The sequence below is a fragment of the Pogoniulus pusillus genome, chromosome 1 (assembly GCF_015220805.1).
Source record: "Pogoniulus pusillus isolate bPogPus1 chromosome 1, bPogPus1.pri, whole genome shotgun sequence".
In the NCBI taxonomy this organism is placed as follows: Eukaryota; Metazoa; Chordata; class Aves; order Piciformes; family Lybiidae; genus Pogoniulus; species Pogoniulus pusillus.
Window position 1 is genome coordinate 12,846,408 of NC_087264.1, and position 26,560 is coordinate 12,872,967.

Genomic DNA, 26,560 nt, shown 5'->3' on the forward strand with positions numbered 1-26,560 from the left:
TAGGAATGCTATGAGGAAGATTGTGTTAGGCCCGGCACCACCAGAACAACAGGAGGAAGAGGAGGAAGATGACATCCAAGGCTCCAAGGATCCACTCAGAGAGGTCAGGGAAGTTAGGAAGGAATACACAAGGGAATCAGGTGAGCCAATCTTAAGCTGGCTAGTGAGATGCCGTGGCATTGGTGCTAATGCTCTGCAGGTAGGAGACAAGTCTGCCAAGCAGCTGGGACCACTCACTAAGGAGAGTGGAGTGGACAAACACCTGGCAAGTCCTCTTGGTAGGGTTAGCTTGTGGACACGCCTTCTATTGGCTGTGGCTATGAGATATCCTTCCCGAGATGATTTGCCATGGGCTGCCAAGAAGTGGAACACCGTTGAGCAGGGAATTAAGCTTCTGAAGGAGTTTGCTGTGAAGGAAGTGCTTTATGGAGATCATGGCACTCATGAGCCTGACGATATTCCTTTGGGAACAGGTCTCATGAAGAAGCTGATTAAGCTTGCTCCTTCATCCTATGCTAACATCTTGGCCAGTAAATTTCTGTCAAGGAGTGATAATGGAAGATCCTTCACTGTTGGTGAATTCACTGACCAGCTCAGGCAGATTGAGGATAGCTTGTCACATTCTGGTATAATCTCTGCCATACAAACTATGACCACAGAGATGAAAAATACTATGAAAGAACTGAAGGAGGACCTTACAACCTCAATTTCCAATCTGGTAAAGGATACCATTCCTGCATCATCTGAATGGGTGCATGTTTCTGCAGTCAGGAACAGACGCCCACCTCCTACAAGGCAATTCCAGCCCAGGAGGAGACAAATTCCACCTAGACAGCAGCAATCACGTGCGTCACTGTGGATACTTCTGCGTGACACATACGGTGAGAACATGAACAAATGGGATGGTAAACCTACTTCAGCTCTTTCAAAGAGAGTCAGGGAACTGCAGAGTGGCAGAAACAGAGGCAATAATGCCAGGAAAGTAGCTGTCACTTCTTCAGCTCCCGAGAGCAACTGCAATTGTTCCAACAGTTGCAGTTCCTCTCACAACAACACCAATCACTGTGTACACCCCACATGCCATGTTCAGCATTAGGGGTGCCCTGCCTCCAGCCAGGAGGAGGAAAGGGATAGTGGAGAGAACCGAATCTATTGGAATGTATTCATTAGGTGGCCTGGCAGTTCAAGAGTTCGGAAATACAGGGCTTTAGTTGACACAGGTGCTCAGTGTACTTTATTGCCATCAAATTGCAAAGGGACAGAGTCCATTTCTATCTTTGGAATCACTGGTGGATCTCAAGAGTTAACTAAGGTACAGGCTGAGATCAGTTTAACTGGTAAAGAGTGGAAGACACATACTATTGTAACTGGTCCTGATGCGCCTTGCATTTTGGGAATTGACTTTTTGAGACAAGGTTGTTTCAAAGATCCTAAGGGTCATAAATGGGCTTTTGGAATAGCATCTGTAGAGATTGAGGATGATAAATTGAAATTGTCTGTTAGACCTGAACTTTCTGATGAATCTGCAGTTGTGGGACATCATGACATAGAGGATCTGGAAGTGCCAATTGCAACTCAAACTGTTCATCATAGGCAGTACAGAACTAACCGTGACTCTTTGTTGCCCATTCATCAGCTGATTCGTCAATTGGAGAGTCAGGCTGTCATCGAGAAAGCTCATTCACCTTTCAACAGTCCCATCTGGCCTGTGCGTAAACCTACAGGCGACTGGAGACTGACAGTTGACTTTCGTGCCCTCAACGAGGTGACGCCACCCATGAGTGCAGCTGTGCCGGACATGCTGGAACTCCAGTACGAGCTGGAATCGAAGGAGGCTAAGTGGTATGCAACCATTGACATTGCTAATGCTTTCTTCTCTATTCCCATAGCAAAGGAGTGCAGGCCTCAGTTTGCATTCACCTGGAGAGGAATCCAGTACCAGTTCAATCGTTTGCCTCAGGGGTGGAAACACAGCTCAACCATCTGTCACTCAGTCATCCACAATGCACTGGAGAAAGGTAAAGCTCCAGAGCACATCCAGTACATCGACGACATCATTGTGTGGGGCCAAACTGCTAAGGAAGTCTTCGAGAAAGGTAACAAAATCATTGACATTCTGTTGCAAGCAGGTTTTGCCATTAAGAGAGACAAGGTCAAAGGACCTGCCAAAGAAATTCAGTTTCTGGGAGTGCGGTGGCAGGATGGTCGCCGTTACATTCCTCAGGATGTGATCAACAAAGTCTCTACCATGGCAGTTCCCACCAGTAAGAAGGACACACTTTCTTTTCTTGGTGTGGTGGGATTTTGGAGACTACACATTCCTGGTTTCAGTCAAATTGTCAAACCTCTGCATGATGTGACTCGTAAGAGAAACAATTTTGAGTGGGGACCTGAACAACAAGCAGCCTTTGATCAGATCAAGCGAGAAGTGGTCCATGCAGTGGGCTTAGGACCTGTGAGATCTGGTCCGGACATTAAAAACATTCTGTACACGGCTGCCAGTGACAATGGTCCAACTTGGAGTCTTTGGCAGAGAGCTCCAAATGAGACACGTGGTCGTCCTCTTGGTTTCTGGGGACGTTGTTACAGAGGTTCAGAGACAAATTACACTGCAACTGAGAAAGAGATTCTAGCAGCCTATGAGGGAGTGAAAGCAGCTTCTGAAGTAATTGGAACTGAGTCACAATTGCTTTTAGCTCCTAGACTGCCAGTTCTTAACTGGATGTTCAAGGGCAAAGGTTCATCACCACATCATGCCACAGATGCAACCTGGTCTAAATGGATGGCTTTGATAACCCAACGAGCACGAATGGGTAATCTTGATCGACCTGGTCTGGTGGAGGTGATCACCAACTGGCCGGAAGGCACAGACTGTTCCAAACCTCCAGAGGAGAAAATAACTCGTGCTGAGGAAGCTCCTCCCTATGGTGATCTCTCTGATCAGGAAAAGAACTATGCTTTGTTCACAGATGGTTCCTGTCGTCTTGTTGGGAACAAGCGAAGATGGAAGTCAGCGGTTTGGAGTCCAACCAGGAGAGTTACCGAAACGAAAGATGGCGAAGGAGAATCCAGTCAGTTCGCTGAGGTAAAAGCTGTTCAACTTGCTCTTGATGTGGCTGAACGTGAGAATTGGCCTATCCTTTACCTCTACACCGACTCGTGGATGGTAGCCAATGCTCTATGGGGTTGGCTGAAGGACTGGAAGAAGCATGGTTGGCAGAGGAAAGGAAAGCCTATTTGGTGTGCTGATCTATGGCAGGACATTGATGCACGGCTGGAGAGAACTCCAGTGAAGGTGCGGCACGTAGATGCACACATGCCTAATAGCAGAGCAACTGAGGAACATCAACATAATCAGAAGGCAGATCAAGCTGCTAAGATTGCTCAAGTTGATACCAACTCTGAACTTGACATTGACCTTGATTGGAAACACCGAGGTGAGCTGTTCTTAGCTCGGTGGGCCCATGACTCATCTGGACATCAAGGCAGAGATGGAACATACCGATGGGCTCGCGATAGGTCAATTGACTTGTCCATGGACGCTATCACCCAAGTCATCTATGACTGTGACATTTGTGCTGCTATTAAGCAGGCTAAGCGAATCAAGCCCTTATGGTATGGTGATAGATGGTCAAAGTACAAGTATGGTGAAGCCTGGCAGATTGACTACATCACTTTACCTCGATCTCGTTCTGGCAAGCAGTATGTGCTAACGATGGTAGAAGCCAGCACTGGATGGTTGGAAACCTATCCAGTTCCACATGCTACTGCACGTAACACCATTGTTGGTTTGGAGAGACAGATCTTGTGGAGACATGGAACTCCAGAGAGAATTGAGTCAGACAATGGTACTCATTTCAAGAACAATCTTGTGAAAAACTGGGCCAAAGAGCATGGTATTGAATGGATCTATCACATACCCTACTATGCACCAGCTTCAGGGAAGATTGAACGCTACAATGGTTTGTTGAAAACCACCCTAAAAGCCATGGGGGGTGGAACTCTAAAAAACTGGGACAAACATTTAGCACAAGCTACCTGGTTGGTAAATAGTAGAGGTTCAGTAAATAGAGCAGGACCTGCACAATCAGATTTGGTCCAAACAGTAGACGGTGATAAAGTTCCTGTTGTACGTGAGAAGAATCTGTTAGGGAAAACTGTTTGGGTATTTTCTCCTTCGGGCGAAGGGAAACCTGTCCGAGGGGTGGTTTCTGCTGAAGGTCCTGGTCATACCTACTGGGTAATGCAGGAGAATGGTGAAATCCAGTGTATTCCACAGAGAAATTTAACCTTAGCTGAGAGAGTTTAAATTCAAGCTGTTAGGAGTTTTTCTGTTCTAGGTAACATCGGCGCCCAACACTGAGAGAATCTACGATAGAATCTACAGTACGTGAGCACGAACCCAACATCACCTGGGAGTCCCTGTTCTGAGCTTTTGAATCACCTACATCTGATTGAAGTGTGAACTGAACTTGTATATATTGTTTTAGTGAAAATATTGGTTTAGATTAGATTGGATAATTCTCAGCGATACTCTGAGCGAAGCAGACAAGGGGTGGATTGTGCTAGTTTGAAGCAAGCTGGGATGTTTTGGTAAAAGAACTAGATAACGGGCAGTGAAATGAAAAACAATTGTGTCTACTTCTCTCACAGTCACGCTGAGAACTCTGGGAAGAAGAAAGACTTTTTTCTCCATTTTGTTTCTCACTCTTGCTTTTGCCTTGGACCTGGTCACATCTCATTAACCCTGCTCCTACTAACCTTGCTCCCTAACCTCTTGGCTGCACCTCTTTTCTTCCTGAGAACTGGGGTAAGGTTGAGAGGGACCGGGGGGAGGTGTTGGGGTGGTTTGAGAGCCCCTCCTGGGGACTCAGGTTTCTGGGAGGGGAGTTGTGCTTTCATATCGTTTATCCTTTGTATATTTCTGTATATAATTGTATATAACTGTATATATTGTAAATAGTTGCTTGTAAATTCTGCTAGCTGTAAATAAATTGCTTCATCTATATTCCCAGGGTCCCTCTGAGTTAGCTGGGGCAAATTCAAAAGTGTGGGGGGGGCGGGGTAACCCCCAAACCATCACAAATGGTTTGCCTCTGACAATTTATTACTGATTCTGGGAAGACTGGGGAAATAAATGTTTCATATCTCTTTACAAGTGACAGATGAAAGGAGTAAAACACTCGTCAGCTCTGGAGAGCTGCAACTTCTCACCATCTGGAGGAAAAGTCAAAATATTTTTGAAATTCAGGTATTTCCTTGCTTAAAGATCACTGCTGATACTTTTACAGGAGAACTTTTATCTATTCTTTGTGTGTTACACGCAGAAGGGAGCATCAGGATTTTAGATTAGCTGTTAAGTGAAAAGGTCACCATAATTACAGGTGTGTAATCTCAGGACAAGAGACAGCCTTATGAAGGCATTTAACACCTCATTTTTTAATCTGCTTGTCCCAGTTCTTAAAAGTCTTTGTATGCTTTGAACTACTCCTTAATCTGCTTTCCAGAACAGCTGGATAAGTGGTGGCACCTTTTCTCTTTTTCTCTATATTTGTGCTTCTACCACTTTATCAGGTATTTTCACTCATTACAGCCACTCTTCCCCTCTCTCTCCTTCTTCCCCCCACCCAAAACAAACCTACTAGTGAAGCTTAGAGAAACAAAGAATTAAATACTGTACTTTGATTTGGAAGACAAGGTTCTAGCTGAAGCCATGAGAAGGCATAATAGATCCCCTCAAATTACTAAAAGACAGTGCTGAAAGACAGCATGATGATCTGCCTCTGCTATATCCAAGACCAGACCTGTGGCCATATTCTTCACATTAGAATCAGCCCTGGTAAGGAGTATTTGGAAAAATTATTTCTGAGTGCCTCTCTGTAAAGCTGTTCCACTCTTCCTCTCTGCAGATAGACATCTGGAGGATGGTTTGAGAAAAGCCATCATTTCAGTGTCAATCAATTGCCTTGCTTGCATGCCTGTGAGTGGCTCAGCATGGAACTAGCAAGGCAGAAGTCACCCCACAAAAGCTACACAGCAGGTCTGAATACAAATAATATGTTGCTACACATATGAGCCACTTCCCTGTGTTTCTAAGCAATAGAATCATAGAATTAACCAGGTTGGAAGAGACCTCCAAGATCATCCAGTCCAACCTAGCACCCAGCCCTAGCCAGTCAACTAGACCATGGCACCAAGTGCCTCATCCAGTCTTTTCCTGAACACTTCCAGGGGCGGTGACTCCACCACCTCCCTGGGCAGTCAGAGACGAGTAACAAACTATGGTGCCATGAATGACATCTTGCAAAAACTCTTTAGGTATCATTTCCATAGTTAAAGTTGTGTGGCTGTAATGGTATGACAGAATCTATTCCAGAATTAATATAGCTCATTAAGTTTTGGTATTTAGCTATCTCACCACAGACCATCATTTTTAATAATGATGGGTTCTTTGCGTGGTCATGGAAAGCATTGCACAGAGGGAAATCAACAGGGAATCTAGAACTCTTAAGAAATAACTAGCAATAATATAACAAACATTAACTATTTAGGAAAGAGAATCTTGTGGCCAATATGCTGCTTGCCTTCAAGGGAGACCCAAGAGGCTCCTTTCTGCTAAGGCATAAGGCACAATAGAATGCAGTTAAAGAGAGGCTTATGAATATTTACTCACAAAATATTATCTCCAGATTCCCAGGGCTAACTACAGTTTCCAGACACTTGAAAGGAGTTCTGTTGGTGTCTTGATAGCCGTTGAGGCTTCTAGTTCTTCCCAGGCTCTAACAGGATGTTGGGAGAGAGGCAGACAATCTCTGACCTGATCTTGGTTCCTCTTGGACTCCAGACTTGGTATGGAGATGTGCATAGGTGCAGGCAGGATGTCCTGCAGATGTGCAGGGAGCAGAGATGATGTCAGTGGCACTTCTTGAGTCACATCATGAGCCTTGTACACTTGAGACACAGCAAGTTTACAGGTAGTCAAAGCTTATACATCAAAGCTAAGCTGGTCTGAAGCACGAGGCAGAGCCGAGCACAGCGAGGCAGAGCCGAGCACACTGCTTGTAACTTAGCTTCATTTATATTATTTGACCAAGTGTAATGACTCCTTTGGCCACAGAGATTCACCAATCAGAATGGTACCTTGCCAGAACTGACCACATTAGTTGAAACCAGGGCTTGCTTACCCTTATTTGAGCAAGACACTAATAAGTGCATAAACACCTATGGGAATCTGTTTATCACTTTGGGAGGGGACATAATGGCCCAAGCCTTTGTTTTCCTCCCACCCTTGCTTTCCCCATCAGCAAAAGGACAGGGTGAGCCAGGACATGTTTTAGGCCTATTAGCCTTCCACAACAGTGTCCACTTCCATTTTCTATGCCTATCTGCCTAAATACACACATTAAAGATGGTGCTTGCTCAATATATTCATCAATGACCTGAATGAGGGCAGAGAGTGCACTGTCAGCAAGTTTGCTGATGACTCCAAACTGGATGGAGTGGCTGGTACACCAGAAGGCTGTGCTGCCATTCTGCAAGACTTAGACAGGCTGGAGAGCTGGGTGGGGTGAAATTTAATGAAATTCAACAAGGACAAGTGCAGAGTCCTGCACTTGGGAAAGAATAATCCCAGGTATTAGTATAGTTTGGGAACTGACCTGTTGGAAGGGAGCAAAGGGGAAATGGATTTGGGTGTCCTAGTTGATGGGAGGTTGACCATAAGCCAGCAATGTTCTCTTGTGGCCAGGAGGTGCAATGCCATTCTGGGGAGTATTAGAAGGGCTATGGCTAGTGGGTTCCTGCCCCTCTACTCTGCCCTGGTGAGAAGGTGAACTTTGAGCAGATTGGAATGTAATGAGGCTAGTGAAGTCCTACAGAAGATTACTAACCTCATAAAACCCATGGGGCTTTACAAGAAACAAAGTAGACTTTTGGACTTCTATATGAGTACTAAGTTGATTTCATGGCTAGGTAGACTAGCTGGCCTTCACAGGTAGACTATTCTCAGCAATGCTCTTTTCAACTCCTCTTAGCAGCCTGAAAACATCATTGGTATGTTATATTTTAGGTAGAAACCGGTAGGTGCTTGTGAAAGTAGCTGAGTAATAAGGTGCCTTGGGATCCTCAGTGAAAATGATGCCAAGCAGAACCAGGTCTCCTTTTGCAAAAGTGTGACCCTTTCAATCCCTGAAGCCAGAGAAGGCTTTTCCCTGAGTAGCTAGATCAGTGTTCATTAAGCTTGAGGGTAGGAGATCATTGTCCTCCATATGAAGATGGTTACACTAGGCAGATTGACCTGGACTGCATGATTTATACTTTAGATAGTGTCTAGATGTCCTACCAAACAAAGCTGTCATCTAATTAAACTACATCACTCTGTCCAGGACAACATAGTTGCTATAATGACCACTGGGGAGCTGCTAAGTGCTGCAGTACAGGGACTACATGGCTGTTCTGCTTTCCTCTTGCAGTTCTTAAAGCTGCAAGTCTGACATGGAGGTTTGCAGAAGACACTAATTAAACAGAACCTGTTCCTGCAGAGCAGAGAGAGATTATTTAATTCTATCTAGTTATAGATGAAGGGAGGTACAAAAGCCAAGAGAAAATACGGGACATTGAGCTCTTCTTAGCTGAAATTCTGAGATCATGAGCATTTCTGCACTCAATATAAGAAACCGTCAAAAAAGCATAGTTCTAATCAAATTCCACCTAAACTGAATTCTTACTGCAACTGAAGTTAGATGAAATGTTTTGGATTGATAATGCCAAGATGAAAGCTAGCGGCATCCTCTTTGTACATCCATATGCATTGCGATCCCAGCTTAGACTGCTTGCTGTTTGGATCACATCCAGAAGATCAGTTGCCTTAGATTTACTGTTGTTATGCTCTGAGTCTATCACAAATTGCTTAGCCCAGTGGCTAGATGCTTCTTTCAGTTCTCAGCATCAGTATCTAGAGTCAGTTTCTTCACCACCGAATAATACCAGAAAGATTTTAGTTCCAAAAGTCATTTCCAGCCAGCATTGGTTGGGATTTTTGTGTGGGTTACACAAATAGTCAAACTCAAGAGCTCAAATTGTGATAGAAAAATGTATATAGAGACCGTCACAAAAGCTGCCAAAAGAAAGTACAGTCTCATGTGAGTATTGGAAGAAATATAGCCTTTGTCATTATAGAATCATAGAATCAACCAGGTTGGAAGAGACCTCCAAGATCATCCAGCCCAACCTAGCACCCAGCCCTATCCAATCAACTAGGCCATGGCACTAAGTGCCTCATCTAGTCCTTTCTTGAACACCTCCAAGGATGGCAACCCCACCACCTCCCTGGGCAGCCCATTCCAATGTCAAATCACTCTCTCTATAGGATCATATAGAATCATAAAGAGGTACTGTGAATGCTGGTTTTGACATAAACATTTTCTAATAGAAGAAAAATAAGATACACAACCAAGATCTTGTGAGTCACCACCAGTGTACAACATGTTACACAGATTATCAACCAAAGACAAAAAGCAGAATAAATTTCCAAATATATTTTAAAGTTCCTATTTTATTCAAAACCAGAGAAAAGTCAAACAATATTTTGTTGACTTTATATAAAAGTCAAACAGTACAAAGGCTGCTGTGAATGACTAAACTTAAGTGGAAAGTCTTCATATTCTCTAGAAATAAGCAAAGGTATCATTGATTAACTCTGTAAATATTAATTTTATAGAGCCCTACCTGGTTTCATAGGCTTGTGGGAAAACACTTCCCAAAACATGAAAAGGATGCAGAGATCTTTGTTTTTCTGTACAAACCTGAGCATATTATGTGTAGTAGTGTGATCAGGTAGCAAAGATAGCTAATGGCATCCTGGCTTGTATTAGAAATGCTGCGTCCAGCAGAGATAGGGAGGTGACTGTCCCCTTGTACTCTGCTCTAGTGAGACCACATCTCAAGTGGTGTGTTCAGTTTTGGGCACCTCATTCCCAAAATGATGTAGAGGTGCTGGAGCAAGTGCAGAGAAGGGCAACGAAGGTGGTGAAGAGCCTGGAAAATCAATCTTATGAAGAGAGACTGAAGAGCTGGGGCTGTGCAATTTGAAGAGGAGGCGGCGGAGGGGAGACCTCATTGCTCTACTACAGCTACCTGAAAGGACGCTACGGAAGAGGCTGCTGTTAGTCTCTTCTCACAGGTAAATAGTGGTAGAACCAAAGAGAATGGCCTCAAGCTGTGACTGGGTGCGTTTAGACTCGACATTAGGAAACATATTTCCACAACTGCAAAGGGGAACTCAAGAATATAGGAGACCTCACAGACCTGAAATCTTCATTATGTTTTCCTCTTCAACACTATGTACCATACCAAAACAAATGTTTATTCTGAGGAAATGGGGTTTGTTTCACCTTGCTTCCTCTTTTGTTCTGTTGGCAGATGTGAACCTGTGACTCTTCCATTTTGAACAGCGAGTGCCAAAATTTAAGTTTTGGGTTCATCCCCTTGAGCAATTTGTGGGTGAACTCAACTTGCTGCTTCTATGTTTTGGCTTTAGTTTCTTGAGAACTGGCGTGTAAACACACTTCAGTATCACCATACCGGGATAAAACCAGCAGCAGCAAACTAACATAAACACCCAAACAGTTTTCTGTTCAACCCTGTGGGTTTATGCCAAAAATACAAGGAAGAGAATAAATACAGAATAAACATGGGGAGGGAGGAAAAGAAAATCTTACCTGTATTCTGTATTTCAAATTGTACTGAATTACTAAGAACCCTGATCTACAGAAACTTGAGTATACACAAATCACTACTGAATCAAAACTGATGGTCTTTCAAAAATGATGGGCAGTGGAACTGCAACAACATCAGCCAATTCCCTCAGCACTCTTGGATGCACCCTGTCAGGGCCCATAGATTTGTGTGCTTTTATTTCATCCAAGTGATCTCTAACCCTGTCCACATCAGTAAAAAGCCTCCCTCCCTCCAGTTTTTCTCCATTACCTCCAGTGTCTGAGGTTTCTAAGGGCTGGTCTCAGCTGTAAAGATTGAGGCAAAGACTGTACCACATGAAGATACAGAAGGAATTGCTCTTTCTAAACGAGAACATCTATATATCTGAAGTTCTTGTCTGGGAATAAACAGTATTTAAAAACTTATCTCAAATCAAACAGCACTGGCAAGCTCCTAAACTAAGCTTAGATAATTTACAAGCATCTCAAATCTAGTGAGACTTCTGATGTCTAAACAAATGGAAACAAATCTCTATGTGGTTTGCCATGAATATTTAATCTGAAAGGACTGCACACATTTTTACTGGAAAGTTGTCTTCCTTGTTCTCTTTAACATTATTTCTTAAGATGAATAAAGATGTGCTGCTATGCTGAAGAAGCACACAACCACATATATTGCACATGTAAATGATGATCAAAAGCTTGTGAGAACTCACACACCTTGAAACTAATGAGAACTGAAACAGGGAGCGTGTCATCAAATATCCCATCTGGATTCAGAGTGACCAAATAATTCCTTCAGTATGAACTCAAGCTACATTCTCTTCAGGCTATATTTTAGGTGCCTGAAAAAATGCCCTATGAGCTGACAAGTCTAAATGGTTACTTTACTGAACCTAAACAGAAAGTCATGAATCCACATCAGTACTCCAATTGTAGTCTCTTTCACAGCAGAGACCTAGTTGCGTAAAGTATTGGACTTCCCACAGGCAGATACTATTGTTCCTGCAGCAAAGTGAAACATAATGGAAATGTGGCAGATATGTATCAGTCACACAACCAAGAAAAGTAATAGGCAGGGTTTCTGCACTGTTTTTGGATGAACTGGAAGATGACCTGCACATTAACTTAGTTTTCCCATAGCTCTAATAACTGTAGTTACACCAGACCCTTTCTTTCTCAGTCTGCTTTCCAACATATCAGTGTTTTCCATTTGACTTCAGGACCTTTGTCACGCCTTTACAAAAAAATTTTTACACCTTTTCATTACAGTTGAAGAGAACTTCCCAGGCTCCACTATGCTCTTTCATGTAAGAGTCACATGCTGGATGCATCAGTCAATACCGGCCTTTTCAAGAACACCCGAATCTGCTGATGACCAGCGTGAGATGCTAGCAGTCAGCTCTACTGTCAGTCTCACCCACTCATGCCAGTACAGTGACCTTTCTGGCACAACACAAGCTGCAGACATGGTATAAGCATACAAATGCCAAAAGCTATTAAATGTGGCCATTGTCTTCTGAAAGACAAACTATTCCTTCCTCTCCATCACAAGAAATCCCTTAGATCCTTGTACAAATAAAGACAACTTGAGGTTGTATTGATTTACATTTCTTAAATTCAGCAGACCTTAGAAATATGTTTAAAGGTGGTGTGACTTCTTTAGAAGCTTGAGGAAGATATTTGAAGTGACTACCTGCTTTATAGATCACATGGATATCATAGTTATTTCAAAACACTAAGGCAAGGGTTTCCTAAGGGAATTAGTTGTCCTATTCACTCTTCACAGCTGGACTCTATTCACAGCTATAGCTGTTCACAACTGGATGTCTGCTCCCAAAAATCATAAAACCCTAACAAAGAGGCAACCAACCTCTTTTAATGAAAATTTTTAGTTTGTTGCCTTCTTACTATACAGCTGACAAGAAAGAATATTAGAAAGAGAACAATGTCAACCTTTCATGCTGCTGAAACTTGATTTCAGTTGTACCAGAGTACAACTGAGCTTTTTAATAAGAGGTGGATTTAAACCTGTGATTCATGATTTGATCATGTCTAAAGCTTGCATGTCTTTAGTAGGATTTTCAAAAGTCATGTGAATTCAATGGGAAGCAGAACTAAAAAATTGCTAGAAGTCATTGAGAAGTAAAATGTTCACTGAGTTTAGTGTAGTCTGCTTCCCATAACTTGAAAAGGGTAAGTCCTTTACTGTGTCAGGGAAAAGAAGATACACTAAAGCCTGAACTCTCTAACAAAAGTAACTCTGAAATTATTCCTGCATCCATTAAAAATCAAGCTTTAGGTATTTGTGCTAGTTTGAAGCTAGCTAGAATGTTTAAGTGAGAAGAACTAGATTACAGGCTTTGAAAAAGAAACAATGACGATGTCTACTTCACACATAGGCTTGCTGAGATGTATAAGAACAAGAGTATAAACATAGATAAGGCATTTGGGCACTGCCTGGGCTTTTGAACTGCATTTTCTCTTTAACCTCACCCTCCATCTCTCTGATTAATCCACTTGCTTCCTAACCTCCCTGGCCGATCCTCCATTCTTCCTTGGGCTCAAGGCAACATCTGGAATAAGGTAGAGGGGTGGGAGAAGGTGGAAGTGTGGTTGAGAGCCCCTCCTGGGGACTCGGGTTTCTGGGAGGGGAGTTGTGTTTCTGTACTACCTTTTACCTTGTATATTTCTGTATATAACTGAATATACTGTAAATATCTGCTTGTATATTGTGCTATGCTGTAAAAAAAAGCTTCATTCTTAATTTCCAGAGCCATCTGAGTCTAGTCTGGGTGATTTCCAAAGTGTGGGGGGGCAGGTAACACCCAAGCCACCACAATATTCCCCTTTTACCACTGTTGCATATTTATTTTTTGTAAAAAGCTATAAAAAAGATAAATCTCATCTTACCTTTTTCTGCCACATCAAGTGTTTTCTAAGCAAACATTCATCGTTGGGTTTCATAAGGTGACACAGTTGTCCACACAAATCTGCAAATGATAATAAAGCCAGCAATAATAACAGTATTAATAATAAACAGCAGCAGTCTTCTTTCCTGTTCATTACATTTCCAAATTGGTACCTAAAAGTTGTATCTAATGCTAATGGAAATCATAATTGCTAAATTTTCCTGATTGCAAAAATAATGTCACACTTTAACTATGGCTAGATACTTCAAAGAAATTATAATAGTCTGATTTTGTCCAATAATAGAAGATAAGGTAGCAATAATTTGCCAACATCCAGCAGTGCATTTGCTCAGTTAAGCATAATTGTAGCACTACAAAAAAAATTATATATGGTGCATTTAGTTTTGTAGCTGAAAATGCAAAAATACCTGCCAGTATTTGTTTTAGAATGTATTTCCTCCTATTTTCCTCCTATAATCAAATTATGCAGCTATATGAAACTGTTTGTCTAATAAAAAGATAGTAACTGTAAATCTTAATAATAACATTCATAAGAAATACAGAAGGTAATTTATATCAGAATTATACCAATCTCTTGAAAAAGCCTAGAGGACAAAAGGCAGCAGAAGAAACCTTTAATTTTATGGTGGTGCACACTGTGGGTTTTCCTTAGTAAAATTTAAAGTCTTTCTCCCTTTTATAATAGGCAAACCTGTTTATACATTGTACTTAGGGGAAAAAAGAGAGTCAGAAATGTGTTGGATATAATAATGTTGGGTGTTGTGGTTCTGTAGAAATGTTTGAGTATGGCACACTGAAACACAAGCCATGGGCTTGAAAGCAGGCCACTGAGCTGGGTGAAAGTGTTGGGTCAAAGTGCCGCTGAAAGGAATGTGGAATGTGTAAAACAAGAGGCCACAAGTTTTACCTGATTGCTTTATGGTTTTACAGCTTGGTACAGCTTGGTGCCTGTGTTTTCCTACCTAGACAAAATAGCTGTCTACTTAGGATTAAGTTGATATATTCTTTGAAGGATTAGATAATACAGCTTTGTTAAGAAAAGTTATTGTGTGTCTTGTTAGAAGATAAGAAATACGTCATTAATGCATCCTAGCAATTACTGTTTAATTCCAGCGTAGTCCTAACACAAATATATATAACCAATTAGAGTCTAAATGATTTGTAACCTTCTTATGTAGCCTTCTGATGGAAAGTATAAAAACCCATGCTTGGGGTACAATAAACTGGAACTTGCTTATGTTAAGCATTTGCCCCGTCTCTTATTCTAATACCCATGGTATTCAGCCTGTGGCAGAAATGCTCCTGCCAAAAGGACATTCAGCAATGCTAATGCAAGTTTTAAACCTGGAATGAGCTGCTGCCCCTTTACAAGGCTTCATGGCAGTAGGAAGAAAACCAAAGGTCTTAGGTATAAATGGAGCTAAACTCAAACATTATCTCATATAAAAAACTTTTCTGAACTTTTCTTTGACAGTTTCATATAGTGCTACTGTCTGCTGGAGTCTGGTAGTTAGCAGAAAGGTTAACATCTCAGGGGTGACCTTATTGCTGTCTACAACTACCTGAGGGGTGGTTGTGGTCAGGAGGAGGTTGCTCTCTTCTCTCAGGTGGCCAGCACCAGAACAAGAGGACACAGCCACAAGCTATGCCAGGGGAAATTTAGGCTTGAGGTGAGGAGAAAGTTCTTCACTGAGAGAGTCATTGGACACTGGAATGGGCTGCCCGGGGAGGTGGTGGAGTCGCCGTCCCTGGGGCTGTTCAAGGCAAGATTGGATGTGGCACTTGGTGCCATGGTCTAGCCTTGAGCCCTGTGGTAAAGGGTTGGACTTGATGATCTGTGAGGTCTCTTCCATCCTTGGTGATACTGTGTGATCTGCCTTGGAAGTGTATTTTCTTTGTCCCCTGAATTCCATTGATATTTGGCAGAAAAATAAAGTTAAAACTTGCTACTTCCTAAAAAGGAAAAGGCATAAGAATATATTGAAAAGAGTTTGCAGATAAATTTTGAAAATTCAAAATATTTGAAGTTCTGTGGCCAATTTCATAACTGAGTATGCAACAGACAATTTGTACACCCTTGATCAAATTTTAAAGTGAATTATCTTTGGCAGCAGACAAATTTCCCCTGAATTCACGTTTATAAATATTTTTAGTGATGGGAATCATAGAATCATAGAATCAATCAGAGTTGGAAGGGACCACAGGATAATCTAGTTCCAATTCCCCTGCCATAGGCAGGGACACCCTACCCTAGATCAGGCTGCCCACAGCTTCATCCAGTCTGGCCTTAAACACTTCCAGGGATGGAGCCTTAACCACTTCCCTGAGTAACACATTCCAGGCTCTCACCACTCTCATGCTGAACAACATCCTCCTCACGTCCAGGCTGAATCTCCCCACCTCCAGCTTTGCTCTGTTCCCTCTAGTCCTGTCACTCCCTGAGAGCCTAAAAAGTCCCTCCCCAGCTTTTTTGTAAGCCTCCTTCAGATACTGGAAGACCATGTTAAGGTCACCAAATGTTTGGCAAAACAGTCAATGTTGCAGAATATTTGCTCTCAGACTTTCGAGATTTTTTTATCTCTTCAAGGACACAGAAATAAAATCATTTTAGTTCACTCAAAATCACAATGGCAAAGACTTAAAATAATTCTTCGCTCTTATTGTCACTGGTGTCTTAAGTTTCTGAACAGTAGGACAACAACCACTGTCTAGCCACAAAACCAGTTGGTAGAGACAAAATGTCTTGAATAAAGTCACAAATTAGCATCTGAATTAGGATTAGAATTCACTTCAAATGGTCAGATGTTCTCTCCTGTCTCTGCTCATGAATTGATAACAGTTTGTTACTTAGTAGAAGTGAAACTAAGAGCAGCTTATATGTCCATTTATGTGGTGAATACTAGCTGCAATACTGCTCTTGAAGCACTGTCACAAATAAGGTGTCTCACTCATTGGCTAAATACTCTCTGAAACTGTCCAAACACTTTTACTTCCAAGCCCAATTTTTTGTCACATTTTATTCCAATAAAGTCTATGAAAAGTCAGCCCACTGGAAAATTCTAAACTGGGCTTTAAATGAAGAATTAGCAAAATGTTACTATGTATAGATGTGTCTTGCACTGTGAATGAATCAATTAAGACAGTCTACAAGCATCTCTTTACGTTCCCAGAATGTTTTGGATACAAACCTTCCTATCAGATTTTTTTTCCCTTTAAACTAGAAAGACCCCATCTGCAGAACAGCCAGATCCTAATCAGAAGGCTGGAGGAGAAACTGCATACCCATATGTTCAAGTGATGTTTCCATGGATACAAAGGACTTGATTTGCAGTTTGTAAATTAACCTTCAGTACATGGCAAAACACATTCCACCTTTCCCAAGATCTGAGTGTTGAGATATAGACATTGCCTGCCTATGCAATGAATATGAAACCAGGCACTTGAGTTGCAGAAGCAAAGGGGAAATGCACTTAACTTGCATTGCTAATCTGACATACTGCTGCGGTGTATGCTTGGGGAATCTTAATGAGGGTGTAATTTTTGGTGTAAGAGACATTTAGGTAGGAATAGTCAATTGCACAGCTGAAGACTAGGAAACAATCAACTACAAAGGAGTCCTGGGAAAAAAAGTATCACAGGGATGCTGTGAGCCATCAACCAAACAAGAGTCAACAATGCCATGCTGTTTCAATGAGAAGCAGATGCTGCATTAGGCTCTACTAATAGGAACAGCTCACCAGACATGTGATGCAATCTTGCCGTCCAAGCCCTGGCTGGAATACTGACTTCTATTCAAACCTCCACACAGAGATGTCTAGAGGCATCTCAGATGTTCGTGACAGGATGAACAAGAAGAAATGGGCACATATTGCTGCAAGGAATATTCAAGTATGCTACTAGAAGAACTTTTTAGCAGATAAGTACAGCGCAGGCATGTAATACACTGTCAGGGGAAATCCTGAAATCTCCACAACCAAGAGTCATCAAGACTAAGAAGGACAAGTCTGTCAGGAACAACGGAAGTGTAGACCATCACAGCCTGGAGCTGGGATAAAGCCAAAATGGCCCTTTGAGATTCCTCAGCTTTTGGTTCAATATTTCACTAAAATAAATTGCACTAAAGCACTACGAATCCCTAAATACAACAGCCATCCTGGATTCTCATCACCCTGACAGAGTAGCTCATAGAATCATAGAATCAACCAGGTTGGAAGAAACCTCCAAGATCATCCAGTCCAACCTAGCACCCAGCCCTAACCAATCAACTAGACCATGGCACTAAGTGCCTCAGCCAGGCTTTTCTTGAAGACCCCCAGGGACGGTGCCTCCACCACCTCCCTGGGCAGCCCATTCCAATGCCAATCACTCTCTCTGTGAAGAACTTCTTCCTAATATCCAGCCTATACCTACCCTGGCACAACTTGAGACTGTGTCCCCTTGTTGTATTGCTGGTTGCCTGGGAGAAGAGGCCACCCCCCACCTGGCTACAATGCCCCTTCAGGTAGTTGTAGACAGTAATAAGATCACCCTTGAGCCTCCTCTTCTCCAGGCTAAACAGGCCCAGCTCCCTCATCACGTCAAGTTCAGGAGTAAATTAAAATTAACAGTCTAAACAGAGAAATCTAAAGGTAACCATTTCTCTAAATAGGTTTTTATTCATATAAGAACTATTTTAGTCCCTTTGGCAGCTGTCAATTTGGGAACATTTTGCAGAAATGCAGGAAATTGCTCAGGTAGCTACATTCTGACATGAGGGATATGGAGAGGTGTATACTAAATACTTCATTTTGTCCTCATTTCATTCTACACAGTCTTTTCTCTGTCAGCCAGGAAGTTCATTTGGGTATGCAATGGTAACGATGAGAAGCAAACCCTAAGAAAGCTGCTCATGATGAAGGCTTTAACAATAGAGACAGAACATGTCCAGAGAAGAGTGACAAAGCTGGTGAGGGGCCTGGAACACAAACACTATGAGGAGAGGCTGAGGGAGCTGGGGTTATTTAGCCTGGAGAAGAGGAGGCTCAGGGGTGATCTCGTTGCTGTCTGCTACTACCTGAAGGGAGGCTGCAGCCAGGTGGGGGTTGGTCTCTTCTCCCAGGCAACGGGCAGCAGAACAAGGGGACACAGTCATGCCAGGGTAGGTATAGGCTGGATGTTAGGAGGAAGTTCTTCACAGAGAGAGTGATTCACCAGTGGAATGGGCTGCCCAGGGAGGTGGTGGAGTCGCTGTCCCTAGAGGGAAAAGCCTGGATGAAGCACTTAGTGCCATGGACCAGCTGATTAGACAATGTTGGGTGCTAGGTTGGACTGGATGATGTTGAAGGTCTTTTCCAACCTGGTTGATTCTATGATTCTAAGTAATTCCATCAACTCATCTACCTTTGTTAATGGCCTTACAAGACATCTAAAGCCATCTTCTAGATAGTTTCTACCAAGAATCAAAGTCTTAGCCTTGCCTACTTCTTTCTGATGAGGTTATCAATACTGTATGTTTTGCTAGCAGTATATTAAGGAAGCTAAACCAGAAGATAGGTTTTTCTTTTCCTTTTCCTTTTTTTTTTTTTCCCTTCTGTTCTTCATAAAATGAGACAGGTTGGAAGAGACCTCCAACATCATCCAGTCCAACCTAGCACCCAGGCCTGTCCAATCAACTAGACCATGGCACTAAGTGCCTCAGCCAGGCTTTTCTTGAACACCTCCAGGGATGGTGACTCCACCACCTCCCTGGGCAGCCCATTCCAATAGCAAATCACTCTCTCTGTGTAGAACTTCCTCCTAACATCCAGCCTATACCTACCCTGGCACAACTTGAGACTGTGTTCCCTTGTTCTGTTGCTGGTTGCCTGGGAGAAGAGACCAAGCCCCACCTGGCTTTTTTTCTCTAGGGTTGGTTCTCTGCTGGTTAAACACCATGAACCACAACCAGACACGTCCTAGGGAGGAGTCAAAAGACAATGGCCAGGTCTGGAGCTGCAGTAGACTGATGGGACTATCCCTGCATGCAGCAGGCAGATACTAGGCTGGCTTGGCTAAGTCATAGGTGACACATTCAAGTGCCTGAATAAGTTTCCTCTACTTTCAGTACTAAAGTGGAATTAAAAAAAAAAAAAAAGTTCTCAACTCCCATTTAAACATCTTTAAATATTCAGATGTTTAAATATTTAGATGACCTGAACTGCTTCTAAGAGGCTCCCACTGAAGGACCATAGTCTGGTAATTCCAGTACCCATTCCTAATGGCCTGAACACCCTCCCTGAATAGAGAGAAATTATTTCAGATAATTTAAAAGGCCATTAGTTGCATTCTGATTTGAAGCACTTGTGTGATTTTCAAGCCCTTTTCCATGCTGTTTCCAGCTGTAATTGTTGTTTCAGTTAAGAATGTCTTAACATCCTATGTTACTGATAACTTTTTTCCTATAAATAGTTCAGGTTTACTCTCCAGGCCAGATCTGTGGCCACAGAATCCATTAACTGCTTGAACACTGTATCAGAGATGAGTTTGGACCAGAAGCACAAAATGTTTAAACTAAGAAATAGTGTTCTTATTGGAATAAATTCCACTATGGACACACAAAACAACAGATAGAGGGAGGCTCAAGAGAGTCAACAGGAAAGTCTATGTTCTTTGTTTTCATCTTCAAATGTCAATATTCCACTTTTACATTTCAATTATCACTGTGATAATGGAATTCAGCTTGTCAGTGCAGTATGGCAATTACAGTCAAGAAATCATCTCTAAATCTTCTTGAGGAAATTTGTCATTCAGTCTGGCATGCAGTAGCTTCCATCAGCATAAGGAGAAACCTTTGCTTTTTTCAATTAAACTGGTAAATACTGCATATTACATCAACCATTAAAAACTTGCCTCAGCAAATTAGCTCTTTAGAACACTGTTAGAAACTTGTTGGGTTTTGCTGGAAAGAACTCAGGAAGGAAGAGCAAGGAAGTTTATCAGATTTAGACTGAGCAGATCAGATGAAACCCACAGGTACAGATTTGAAAGGGAAGAATGGTAAGAATACAAACTCTACTACTGATTTCTGACTTCTGCTCCTTTGCCATGGGACTAGGAGCTCAAGCTTCCACTGCCTACTGCAAGTTTTGTTTGAGATCCCCATATTTGATGCAGAGAGTGGGGAAGTGTAATGGTTTAGCACAGGGGCAAAACTGCCTGCTCCCTCAACACAAAAGCGAGGTGAAAAATCACGCACGCAACTCAGGGCTGAGATAAAGAGATAGGAGTTTAATACAATGTATAATCCCACTGATAATTGCCTTAGCTAATAATCTAATTAATCTAATAAAATAATACATGATTGCCTTAGCTTGCTTGGCCTATTTGCAGAAGATGCACAGTGAAATACAAGGAAAAGCCGGCATAAAACAGAAAACCATAATCAGTGCTACACAACTCCCACCCATTCCACTATCATGCCTGCAGAAAAGAGCCAACACCCAAGAACCTGGACGCAAAAGGAGCAGCTGGAACAGAAAGCCTCTCATGTTGCAATCTGGACTTCAAGCCCCATAATACTTTGATCCATTCAGCATTTCCACTTTTTGAAGCTAGCATGACTGCAGCATGGCAAGAATAACAGCAACAGTTTCAACTTAATCCATGAGAGGAAGATAGAGAGAACATGTAGCACTGTGCTTCTCCCTGTTTTCTGCCCCACATTGCTGCCCAGTCCCATCAGGTAATGTGACCAGGGCTCAGTGACCTGCCCCTGTTTTCTAATAATGCTTAATTTAAGTGCAATCCACATTTTTGTCTCCTATAGTGTAGGCACAATTTCAGACAACTGGTGCTCTACTTGAAACCCTTTTCCTAATCATTACAAAAGATTGTATGTTCATATTCCCTCTCATGCTTCTTGGTTTTTTTGTGATGTAATTAATCATGTTTCTGCTTAGTCTTCAAAGAAACTCAGTAACAAATGAAAATATTGAACACTGGTTTAATTTTTTTATTCTCTGACCAGTTACAGGATCTTTACAGGTATATCATAGAGTCATAGAAGCAACCAGATTGGAAGAGACCTTCAACATCATCCAGTCCAACCTAGCACCCAGCATTGTCCAATCAACTGGACCACGGCACTAAGTGCCTCCTCCAGGCTTTTCGCTCTAGGGACAGCAACTCCACCACCTCCGTGGGCAGCCCATTCCACTGGCAAATCACTCTCTCTGTGAAGAACCTCCTCCTAACATCCAGCCTAGACCTCCTCTGGCACAACTTCAGACTGTGTCCCCTTGTTCTGCTGCTCGTTGCCTGGGAGAAGAGACCAACCTCCACCTGGCTACAACTTCTCACAGTATACAAAACTGGAAGGATAGGAAAGCTCAGAAGCAGTCACAAGTGGCATGACCAGAGAAGGATTATTATTAAAACTCTGGCCAGCTTTCTCTCAGGGAAAGGCAATTGTTCTAGTAAAAAGTTTTTGCTAGTATGGATAGGAAGCAGGAGAGAGGAAAGATGGAAAGTAAATTTATCTGAGTCGCTGTCTGCATCTCTGGCCAGCCACCTGTCAGAAGTGATGAGCATTAGAGGGCTACAACTGCACTCAAGATCAGAAATGCCAAGGGGAAATAAAAAATTCATTTACAAATACATTTCACAGTTAGGTGCAACTTATTTTTTTTAATTCTCTATGCAGGCTTCACTTTACTTGATGTAATGTGTAGTTTTCTATACTCATGGGAGTTGACTTATGAATAATACAATTAGCAAGTTTGAGCTTTCAGGAAAGGTCTACACTTACTGGAATTTATTCAGTTTAAGCGAGAGGTACTTTGCACTTAACATACTCTGTAGGGTAACTATGATAGACATAACTGTTGAAATAATTGTTTGCCTCTCTTTACACTGAGACTGAATTAGACTCACCTCATTTAAATTCCTGTTAGCATCTAAGTACAACAGAGAAATGGCATAAGAATTCTAGCCTAGTATTCCTGTGGCTCAAGAGAAAACAGCACACAGGTTGGGGTGATAGGCTATTTCTTTTACACCACAGCTAGCACAGACTCTGGAAGGACACCAGCTAGCTGGACCTTCTCTGTGCTGCTCCTTGAAGACCATCATGGTTTTCCTGTACATCTAGACTGAAACACACAATTCAGAAAAGGCAATTGTAAAAGTATCTCTGAGACACTCCAAATAGAATACTACCCATGACTGATGAAAATGTTCAGTTTTTAAACTTGTGTCAGGGCAACAAAGCAGGTGAGAGGCCTGGAATATAGCCCTATGAGGAGAGATTGAGGGAGGTGGGGAAGTGCAGCCTACAGAAGAGGAGGCTCAGGGGGGAACACATTGCTGTCTACAAGTACCCTAAGGGAGGCTGTAGCCAGGTGGGGGTTGGTCTCTTCTCCCAGGCAACCAGCAACAGAACAAGGGAACACAGTCTCAAGTTGTGCCAGGGGAAGTATAGTCTGGATGTTAGGAGTAAGTTCTTCACAGAGAGAGTGATTTGCCATTGGAATGGGCTGCCCAGGGAGGTGGTGGAGTCACCGTCCCTGGAGGTGTTGAAGAAAAGTCTGGCTGAGGCACTTGGTACCATGGTCTAGTTGACTGGACAGGGCTGGGTGCTAGGTTGGACTGGATGATCTTGGAGGTCTCTTCCAACCTGCCTGATTCTATGACTTCTTGCTAGTATAAACTGGGACATCTACCGTAATCATAGAATCATAGAATCAGAGAATCATTTGTGTTGGAAGCTACCTTTAAACATCATCTACTTCAGCTCCCCTGCAATGAACAAGGACATCTTCATTTAGATGGGGTTGCACAGAGTCCCATGCAACCTGACCTTGAATCTTTCCAGGGATGGGCCTTTTAACACCTCTCTTGGGAATCTGTTGGCAATCTGTTCCAGTGTTTCATCACCCTCATCCTAAAAAATCCCTTCCTTATATTTAGTCTAAAACTACCCTATTTTAGTTCAAAACCCTCACCTCTTGTCCTATCATAACAGGCATTGATAAAAACTTTTGTTTCCTTCCTTTGTCTCCTTGTGGATGACAGCAAACTGTGTGGAGTGGCTGGCACACCAGAAGGCTGTGCTGCCATTCAGTGAGACTTGGACAGGCTGGAGGGTTGGGCAGGAACAAATTTAATGAAATTTAACAAGGACAAGTGCAGAGTCTTGCACCTGGGAAAGACCAACCCCAGTATCAGTATAGGTTGGAGACTGACCTGTTGGAAGGCAGGGAAGTGGAAAAGGATCTGGGGGTCCTAGTTGATGGGAGGTTGACCATGAGCCAGTAATGTGCTGTTGTGGCCAGGAGGGCCAATGCCATTCTGGGGTTTATTAGAAGGGTTGTGGCTAGTAGGTTGAGAGAGATTCTCCTGCCCCTCTACTATGCCCTAGTAAGGCTGCATCTCGAGTACTGTGTTCCGTTCTGAGGCCTCCAGTTCAAGAGAGACATAGAACTGCTTGAGAGAGTCCAGCACAGAGCCACAAATATGATTAAGGGAATGGAACATCTCTCTTACAAGGAGAGACTGAGGGAGCTGGGGCTCTTCAGTTTGGAGAAGAGGAGACTGAAAAGTGACCTCATCAATGTTTATAAATATGTAAAAGGTAGTGCCAGGAGAACGGAGCCAGACTCTTTTCGGTGATGCCCAGTGACAGGACAAGGGGCAATGGTGGAAGCTGATGCATGTTTCAAGTAAACATGAAGAGGATTTTGTTCCCTGTGAGGGTGACAGAACACTGGAACAGGCTGCCCAGGGTGGTTGTGGAGTCTCCCTCACTGGAGATATTTAAAACCTACCTGGAGGTGTTCCTGTCTGATCTGCTCCAGGTGATCCTGCTCTGGCAGGGAGGTTGGACTGGATGAGCTTCTGAAGTCCCTTCCAGCCCCAGACATTCTCTGATTCTTTCTTACAGGCCTGCTTTAAGTATTGAAAGGCTGAAATAAGATGTCCCTGTAGTCCCTGGGGAGGCTGAACAGACCCAACTCTCTCAAGCCTTTCTTAATGCAGAGGTGTTCCATCCCTCTGGTCATTTGGAGGTCCTTCTCAAATGCACTTATTCCAGCATGGCAGAACATAAGAGAAAGATTTCCAGCACTGCACATGTAAATGAAGGACAGAATTCTGCTGAGATTCCGTTTTATTGGCAAGTAGAGGACTCCTGAGACATTATGACAAATTATCACCCATGGAAGTCCCTAAGTCAGAAGCTTAAATCTCTCCTTGCAGAAAGCAGATGATAACAAACATAACCAATCTGCTAATACAGAAGAGTTTATGCTACCACTTGCAACAATCCCAAATGAAGGCTAAGAATGCTAACCACCTGATTGTCAGTGCCTTGGTTCTGAGGCTCTGGGACTGAAAATGGTTTCAAAGAAGTGCTGAAGATCTGCTCACAATAACTCAGTTATGTTAGAACTATCAATCTCAAGCTGTTCAAGGCTGGATTTCCACAACGATGTAGTCACTTCAGGCAATTTAGGAAAGAGAGCATTAAGTTTTGTTTAGAGTATTTTGTTTGCATTTTCCCCCCACATTTTCCTATAGGCTTCCAAACAGATTAATTATTATTTCTGAAGAGCTACTACTCTTCAGTCTGAGAGACAAAACAGGACAACAAACTTTTTAGGAGGGGCAGCTTGTGGTTTCAGGAATCACAACCTAGAAATCACATAGGAAAAAAGTTAAAAGTAGGTAGGCCTTTGACCTGCTCCTGCACTTCTGTGTGCATGAGCAGATGTGTTCATTAGGCAAGCAATGGTTGTTGACAGTGCCCTTGCACTGGCACAGAGGGATAACTTGCACTAGAAAAGATGTCAGCAGAAGTAAAGTTGATTGGTTAGTTTCAGTGAGCAGTTAGAAATATGGTCCCATATGTCAGCATATACTGTATGTCTCTGGACCGAGAGCCAATAGGGCAGAATGAGATGGTCCCTAACTCAGTTCAGCAAAGCCCTCGGCATTCCTCCCAGCTCTGCTCTCAGAGCATCCTTAGCAGCAAACAAGCTACAGACTGACCTTTGGAAACAAACAAAAAGCACAAGCTCTCCCGTCAGACTCATCCCCACAGTTTCTCCTGGTAAAAGAGGGGGTTGCAGACAATCACAATGAAAGGGATGGCTGTGTGTTGCTACCTGTCAGATCTGCTGCCTGAACAAATCCATCGAATCCAAACATCCTTTTAGTTTTAATAGAGCAGCAGAACAAGACAGTGTTGCAGAGGAAAGTCTGCAGTACTATCTAGGCCATATATACCTTTAAACTTCCTAACTTTAAAATGATACAAAACTGAGTTATTAACCATTTTACTTACATGTCAGTAAAACCCTTTGATCATGTAAAATCTCACATACCTACCTGAATTCCAAAGGTTTCAAGAACTCACTAAAAAAAAATAAAACTAAAACAAAATAGTCTGCCAATTTCCCCCCTATATTTCTTCCCACTGGTTTAGGCTTCCTAAAGTATTTACCTGGTTTTCAATTGTTCTTACTTGGTTTTTCACTATATTCATTGTAGGACTGGTTAATCATATTAAAACCAGGACAGGTTATGCACTACTGCATCTGTACTGGTTTAACACAGCCTGATCTCACAATCAAGCCTCCCCCACAAAGATCAGGAGTGAAAGTAACGCAAAAAGCCTTGTGATTGAGATGAGGAGTTTAATGAAGACAATACAATGCGCAATTACCTTAACCTACTTCACAGAAAAGCACAGCAAATGCAGCAGCAGCATTAGAAGCCAGTGATAAAATGACCTCCCCAAACCCTTAAGTCTGCAGAAAAGATTGACACCCTCCAAATCAGAAACCAAAAGCAGCAACCAGAAACAGGAAGCCTCTCATGTTATAATCCGAACTACAAGCCCCATGATACTTTGTTTCTGGCACAATTCTAGCATGGCATTGGATGCTCATCAACTGG

At 42.5% G+C, this 26,560-nt stretch overlaps 1 long non-coding RNA gene across 2 annotated transcripts in view; it reads right to left on the reverse strand.

Moving 5' to 3' along the window:
- The window catches only part of LOC135191455 (uncharacterized), a 171,678-nt gene that overhangs the window by 21,274 nt on the left and 123,844 nt on the right, over positions 1 to 26,560 (reverse strand). For both annotated transcript variants that reach the window (XR_010308836.1, XR_010308826.1), the window contains exon 4: positions 13,629 to 13,708. This is a non-coding gene — a long non-coding RNA (uncharacterized LOC135191455). The remainder of the gene's footprint in view (positions 1 to 13,628; positions 13,709 to 26,560) is intronic.